The sequence below is a fragment of the Vidua chalybeata genome, chromosome 2 (assembly GCF_026979565.1).
Source record: "Vidua chalybeata isolate OUT-0048 chromosome 2, bVidCha1 merged haplotype, whole genome shotgun sequence".
Classification (NCBI taxonomy): Eukaryota; Metazoa; Chordata; class Aves; order Passeriformes; family Viduidae; genus Vidua; species Vidua chalybeata.
In genome coordinates, this window is record NC_071531.1 from 5,386,075 (window position 1) to 5,394,070 (window position 7,996).

Consider the following 7,996-nt stretch of genomic DNA (forward strand, 5'->3'; position numbering starts at 1 on the left):
AATCTCATGTAAAGCTCCCTGGAGTTTTCCCTCGTGTGTCTTGTGCCTGTTGTCCCTCGCTGTTGTGGACATTCAGAAAGGACTTGTATTATATATACTATTAACACAACTAAATATTATAATTAGAAATATTATCAAAGAAGTACAAACCTGTCACTATATTTTTATGATACCAACAAAATATCACTGAAACAACAGCAAATAAAAATACCAATATTGATTTTTATCAATAAAATGCTGTTTGATGGGGTAGGAAATGGACGCTAAACTTTTCCACTTGACATCCCTGTCATTTAATGTGGGTTTTTTTGTTTCCTTTTTTTGTTCATTCAATTACATCTCTGTTGCAAACTGAGAGCTTGTGAGGAGATTCAAAGGCCAACCAGGGGAAGAAAGCACTGGTGGTGAATTATACTGTGGTGGAGAGATTATTGATTTATGAGGCCCTTTTGAAATATTAATCAATCATGACAATCTCTTTCTCCTTCAGTTAGACACTATAATTCTTATTCAAAAACAAGAGGAAGCTAGGAATTACAAAATCCTGGCATCTTCAAGGTTAGAAGAGACCTGCAAGATCATCCAGTGCCACCATCACCACAGCACATCACCATCGTGACCCTGACATTGTGTCCCCAGGTGTCACACCCATCCCCATGGTGGGGCACAGGGCAGGGCATGTTGTGTGTCACCGTGGGCAGTGCTTGTGGGGCACGACAGGAACCCGGCCCTTGTGCAAGCAGGATGTGTGTGGGGTGTGCAGGGCACCTCTGGGGGTGTGCAGGGCACCACTCCATGTCCAGCTGCAGGTCTGGGATGAGGGGTGTCCCTCAGGGCTCTGCCTTGGCCCCGGGGCTCTCACATGGCTTCCCCCATGACACAGAGAGCGGATCCAGCTCACCCTCAGCACGTTTGCAGGGAAGCTGAGAGGGGCAGGTGTCACTATGGAAGGACAGGGCCATGCAGAGGGACCCGAGCAAGCTTGGGAAGTGAAACCACAAGAACCTCACAAGGTTCAACAAAGCCAGGTGCTGCACCTGGGCCAGGGCAGTCCCAGAGACACTGAATCACAGGGAATCATCAAGGTTGGAAGACACCTTCAAGATCATCCAGCCCCACTGTCAGCACAGCACCACCATAATCAACCCTAAACCATGTCCCCAAGTTCCACATCCAGATGCTGCTTGAGCACTTCCAAGGACAGTGGCTCCACCAACTCTCTGGGCAACTTATTCTAATGCCTATAACCACTCTTTAAGTGATCCCCCCCCCCCCAATATCTAATCTGAAGCACAGAACTTCACAAAAATTAATTTTCAAGAAAAGGGAAGACCTGGAAAAGATGGAAAGGGAGTTTTCCCCTCAGCTCCCAAGCATTACTACTACAGGTTGGGTCTCCCACCTCCTCACAGGAGGAAATGGGCAGATTAAGTCAGCATGAGCACAGACAAAAGGTCTGGGAACACTCTCCTGTGAGGGTTAACAGAGATTTTTCTTGCTTACTATTTGCTGCATGCACTCATTCTTTCAATGGACTGTGTTCATTAATATTGTGCAGTGTCACAATTAGAAAACAGTAAGAGGAAGCAGGAGAAGGAACAGACGGTATTTACAGAGATTTCAGCCTCCCAGGGAGGCCATCAAACAGCCAAAAAAGAAACAGTCCATGTAAAGAAAGGTAAAATATTCCCATGAATGGCTACGAGAGGGGTAAGAAGCAAATAACTACCTTTTAAGTCTAATTACTGCAATAAAGAAGAGGGAAAATGAAGAAATGGAGGTCAAACTGCATTTGCTTTTCCAGTCACAGACACACACACACACAAAAAAAAAATCATTTGGAGTTATTGTAAAATGCTTCACTGCATCCAAAATAGGACATTTCATTTGTTGAATGATGTCACTCTTTTTAACTCCTTAAAAGGTGGTCTGTTTTGAGGCAAAAATAAATTCACAGAAGATTCTTCAAATGATAGTTTCCAACATGTTTATTCTCCACAAAAAGCAATTCTAATCTCTGCTCAACAGAGGCCTGGGTAGTGGGGTAAAGACTATGATTTTATGGGTATTTAACACAACCAGTTTTTAACACTCTACATGAAGTGGCCAAAACCAGGGCTAATGCAGGAAGGGAGAACATTGAGAACATTGTAGGTCATGGCTGACAGCCATGAAGTCACAAGGCTCATTTCCAAGCATTCACTGAGCTCTAGCAGGTCCCTGGAGCATGCACAGGGAAACTTAATGTGAAATTAATAATACTGAAAGATTTATTCAGAGACAGAGCAAGGAGAGGAAATGCTTGTGTCACTGTGCATGTTCTGTATGGCTGAGCATGCCAGAGACTCCTTGCAGTCCAAGTTTTATCTTGATAGATACCTAAAATGTACAAGAGCTAAACTTAGCCTTCTCCATGTGGTATGGAAATACAGGAAATTCAGGTTTGGTGGATTAGTATGGAGCAAAAAAATACTGCAGTGAAACAGTACCTTGGGGCTGGGGCCCTCAGGGATAGAGGTAGTTGGAAGATGTAAGGGATGAGAAAATAAACCACTTTTGTTTTTGTTTTCTGTTACAAAGGGAGAAAAACAGTTGGAAATTGTGAATGTTATTGTATGTTGATAAGATTCACAAAGGAGAGCCAGACACAGCCAGTGGTTTTTTTTTATGAGGGCCCCTGTCTTTTTCCCAGCTCTTTGTCTGGTGGACTTGCATTAGGTTGTCTGACATGTCTCATGTTTTCCTGGCATGCTTCAGATTTGAATTCAGACTGTCAGACTCAGCTGGCACCAGGCAGAAGTTTGGAAACCACGGGGGTGCAGGGAACCTGCCCCAAGAAGCCAGGCTCCCTGGGCACAGCAGCAAGAGAAGGACCTGCAAAGAAAAATAAGCAAGTGTTTAGGGCAAAAAGGGCAGTTTTACCCAAGGCATGCTCCAGCAGAATGAGGGCAGCCAGCCAGCTCCAGGGGCTTCCACCCACCCCATTTGGAGAGGAGGGACTGTCCCCCACATCAGGGACTTGATTTCCCTTTGCACCTTTTCTGTGCAGTCCCATCCCCATCCCCATCCCCATCCCCATCCCCATCTTCATCCCCATCCCCATCCCCATCCCCATCTCCATCCCCATGCCCATCCCCATCCCCATCTCCATCCCCATCCCCATCCCCATCCCCATGCCCATCCCCATCCCCATCCCCATCCCCATCCCATCCCCATCTCCATCCCCATCCCCATCCCCATCTCCATCCCCATCCCCATCCCCATCCCCTCCCTCACAAAAGCTGAGGCTCACCTGGGAATTCCCCACTCCAGACCCCCCAGGAGCCCAGGGACAGCCTGGATCACCCTGTGCCCCATCCAGGGCCCCCTCCTCCTTCTGGCCCTGCTGTTTTGTAAACACCAACTTCAGCAGCTGCTTTTGCACTGCTCTTCAAACCAGTGTGGCCTTGGCAGGAAAGAAGACACTGCTGGTTCATCTATCCAGAAACACTCTGGCACTCCACACTTGCTGGTATGGTTAAAACAGCAGCTGCTGCTCCTTCACAGTTACTTCACCAGTGTAAAAGTGCTTGCAGCAAACACAGCTCATTTCCACTTGGGCAAGAATAACCTCCCAGCAGGCAGCAGCTTCCCTTACACCCGTGGTGTTTGGGGTTCCTCTGAGATGGTGAACCCTGCAGAAAGCCCACCTGGAGAAAGGGAGGGTGGTCCCACTGCGGAGGACAGGGAGTTGTCAGGGCAATGAGGTACCCCTCATGCAGATCTGTGCCCAACTCCAGCACGCAAAACCTCTTGGGGAAGATCCCAGCGTGCAGAGAGGGCTCATCATTGCAGTTTGTCACGATGATTTCAGAAAACACACTCATCCCATAGAGGAAGGTGCATAAAAGTGGCAGAGCCTGCAGAGCTGACACTTCCCTGTCAAGGGAAGCTGCTCTTGCCCACCTGGTTCAGGGCAAGCAGCTCACCTCCCTGCCAGCACAGTGTGACCAGGATGGCACCCAGGAGGATGCACTTGCTCTCTGCCTGCTCCCAACCCAGTGAAGTTTTCCCTGCAGAGTTAACCAGGATTTATAAATTTCCCGATAGACAAATTGCTTTGGGAAGCTGAGCTTGGTAATTGGCTGGTGGTGACTAATCCCTGCCTGATTACAGAGTAGCAGTTCCACAGGTATGAATCAGAACCTGCAATTGTCAGCCCTCCCCCAAAACAGGGGCTCTTTCTTTCCTGGTTTGATACAGTTGAGCCATTGTGCAGCAGTGACAGTTCACTCCTCACACTCGCCAAAGGGAAATATAATTACAGTGCATTCAGGGGAAGGAGAAAAGGATCAATATACAGAAAAAGAAATAATTATATACAAATGCACAACCCCTGCGAAGAGAGACGTTTCTGAAATCTCAGGGAGGAGGGGAAGAATGGGCTATTTCAATTTCATACCTCTGTCTGATATTGGTATTCTACAAATGTGTTTCTCTCCTGGAGCAAAACTGTCTCTAGAAGCCCCCGAAAAGAGAATGCTTTTCCCCTGATCCAGAGATCCACAAAGGAACATGAAGCCACCTTGGTTTTCAGAGCACCTTCCTCTCCTCCACAGGACAGTTTCAGCTTCTTCCCTATTCCAGGCACTGTGCCAAAAAGGCTGAGGGTGCCAAGTCAACATTTCCTCAAAAGCATTTCTCTATTTTCTGAAGCTGAGCTTGCAAACCGTGGGCTCTTGCTTCCTGTGGGGGCTCCTGGGCAGGGGAAGGGCAGCCCCCATCAGTGATCCCTCAGAGTGGCTTGGTTTGCCATCCAGGGAACCCAAATCCTCACCTGGTCACATTGGACACTGACGGGCAAAGCTGAGCATCTGCCTGCCTGGGGTGGGGGGTTCAGAGGGAAGGAAAGAGCAGCAAAAGCCACCCCTCACCCAGCCAGCTCCTGCCTCCACTTTGGGAAGTGGGAGGCAATTAGAAGAGGTCACAGCATGGCATTTTGGGATGTTTTCCCCGTGGAAAGGGAGTAGGACTACTCATTGCCATCCCATTTCCCATTAGATACAGAGAAAGGGATCTTTAAAGAAGTCTAACCTATGAGTAGGTAGAGATGGATATTTGAGTGCTAAACCAGACTTCTTTCAGGACTTCTGCAAATGCACAGAGAAGAGAGAAGGGAGAGCATTTTAGGAACACTTTGCCATTCAGATATTAACTGCAGATGCTAACTAAAATGAGTGTGTCAGCTTCATTTTTATTTAAACACACAAACTGTTCTCCACTTGGAAGAAATAAGGCCTGTGCATAATCTCGTCTGCAGATCTTTGTGCTTGCCATCCTAGAACTGCCACCCTGGGATTACCATCCAGGAGCACTGCGAGAGCTAATGAAATTTTAATCCCCCAGTACTGAGCGCAGTATGTACACAACGAATGTTTGCACACACACACACAGCTCTTTGTCACCCCAAAGCAGCAGCACTCACCTCCTACAGACACACGTCTGTGTTAGTCAGGGCTGTGACTTCCTGCTCCAGGCCATTAGAGTGTGTCCATACTCCAGATCCCAGCCCTGTGACTCCTTTGTTAATTGACAGGCTCAGGCGCTTGGTCACACTCAGCCTCATGTGCTGTCAATAACTGCTGCTTTGTCATGCAGCGCTAATATTCCTACCAAAATCCATATGCAGTTCCTCTCTCTGTCACAGGGATCAACCCCACAACTGGCATTTCAATAATTCCCCCACAGACAGGCAAGAGGAGAATTTTATAGCTGAGCTTAAACAATCTTTTTCTTCATGGAAATTATTTCTTTGTACAAGTGGGTTCCTTCTTCCTATAATTAGGGCCTTTGTACTTTTTTTTTTCTCATGTGTGGATATCTGAATTATGAGCTTTAAACCTACATTTCGTATCTTAAAATAAACAACCTGTTCTTCAAAACACCTCAGTCCTGAGGAACTTCTGTTGAAGCAGAGGGATGTATTTCCAAAATTCAGGTTGTTTATGGGAGCTAATAAAGGCTGTCTTCCTATGAATTTTGTTATGTATTCTCACACCTCCTGCCCAAATAATCACAGTTCATCCTTATCCCTGTCCCCCACCTAAATCTCTGTCTGTACCCAGAAAAAGGCTTTTTCTGAGTTTTTTTCTGAACAGCAAATGCATGTACAGATCAGTGAGCTCTGGATGCCAAAGGGCACATACACAGCATTGCCACCTTTGCTTCACACAGCCCGTGGCACCATTTTGGGGACATCTCTTATCCACACACCCACAGACCCTCCTGAGGCATGTAGGAGCATCATTCCCTTGAGAGACACCCTGCACTTCTGCCAGGTTAGACTGAACTTGGGTGGTGAATTAAAGAGGAGATGGAGTCAAACTGGTCAGTAGAACCCTTCCTTCCCTTTGGAATCAGGTTAAAAAACTGGCAGTAGACGTAAGCTGGGCTCAGCTGCTGGCTTGCCAGGGCACAAAGAAACACCAGAGCCAGGTGCCACCCATCAGTATGACAGGAGATGTCACCTAGTCCCTGTGGTAACCCCAGGAAGGTTACAGGCTGGCTTTTAAAAATTAATATCCAAGCAGGTACGTGTGAACAGACTGTAAACCAAGGCAGAGGGTCTTCCAGCAAACTCCCTGCTGAAGCAAGGTGAGCAATAAGCCCTGGCAAACTGCAGAAACCTCTGCTTCTTCACCAGCATGGAGCTGATTCTCCCCTGAGGATCTTGTGCTGTTTCGTCCAGCGTGTGGTTCTCCTGGTCCATCCCCTCTCCCTTACAGGGCATTCATTGATGTGAGCAGAAACCAGAAATCAATGAATTTAAACTAATTTTTTTTCACCTCTGAAAACAAATGTGAAGAAAAACTTCAGGAGCAGTTCCCTGTCCTTGACAGTCTACAGGAGTTTCAAAATATGGGACAGTGCACACAGTCACACAGGGATCACGAGTGAGGAATTCAAGGCTCAGTTGCTCAGAAGATGCAGAATTGCAGCCTCAAAGAGGTGTGCAACTCTGAAAATGTCCTTAAAAAACAATAACTTCCAAATCAGGCAGCAATAATGTTTTCCCACTTTAGAGCCTCTGAAGAGTTATTAAATACAATTTTCCAAGCTTATTCAAATGTCAATTCATTATAGCCTGTGCAAATAGAAAGGCAGACCATGGGATTTGTGTTTTTGTTATAACTATTTTTATATTAAATCTATAAAATGCATAAAGGGGCATTAAGCCCTATTATTCTCTCTCTTTTTTTTTATTTCCCCATAGCTGCCCAGCCTCTTTTTGAAAAGGGTCATTCAAAAGCAACCAAATAATAAAGGCTGGATGAGGACATTCCAATCCCTCCTTATCCACTTAAAACCACAATATTTCAAAGGCACTTCTGGAGTGCTTCTTTTGGCAGCTACAACTGGAGCCACGGTAGAAACCTTTCAGTGGGTCATCCTGATGGATGGCCTCCTACATCGATGAGCCAGCTGTCCCCATTAGGAGTGGGAATCATCTGAGCAGTCCGGGGGGACTTCAAAGGAGCATTTATCATATAAAGGAATAAGGGTACCTTGCACTTGTGTGGCTCTTTGCAGCAGCACATCTCAAAAGATCTGCAGAGAGCTTGGTGTTGTTATCAGGCAATGGAGAAGTGGAGACCTCCCAGCCCAGAAGGGCTTGTTGAAAGTCATCCCGTGGTCTGAGCAGAAGAGCTGGGGCTAAGGCACTCAAATTCCAGCTTGGTGCTGCCCCAGTTTCATCATCCCCATCATCATCCTTGAGCCTCCTCATCCTCCCCCTGCCCAATCCCTGTGCAGTAACACCTAATTAAAGACATGAACACTTCTGTGTTTATTTCTCTCTCTCCTGCGGACACTCGTGTTTTCTTCAAGCATTTTTGAGCGGTGACTCTGCAGCTGACAGCAAATGTCCTTCTGATGACTTTGTCAGACTGCCAGGGCTGTAAAGACATCTCCAGAATCCTCGACTCTCCCTCCCTGTCCTTCCTCTTCGTGTGCCAGT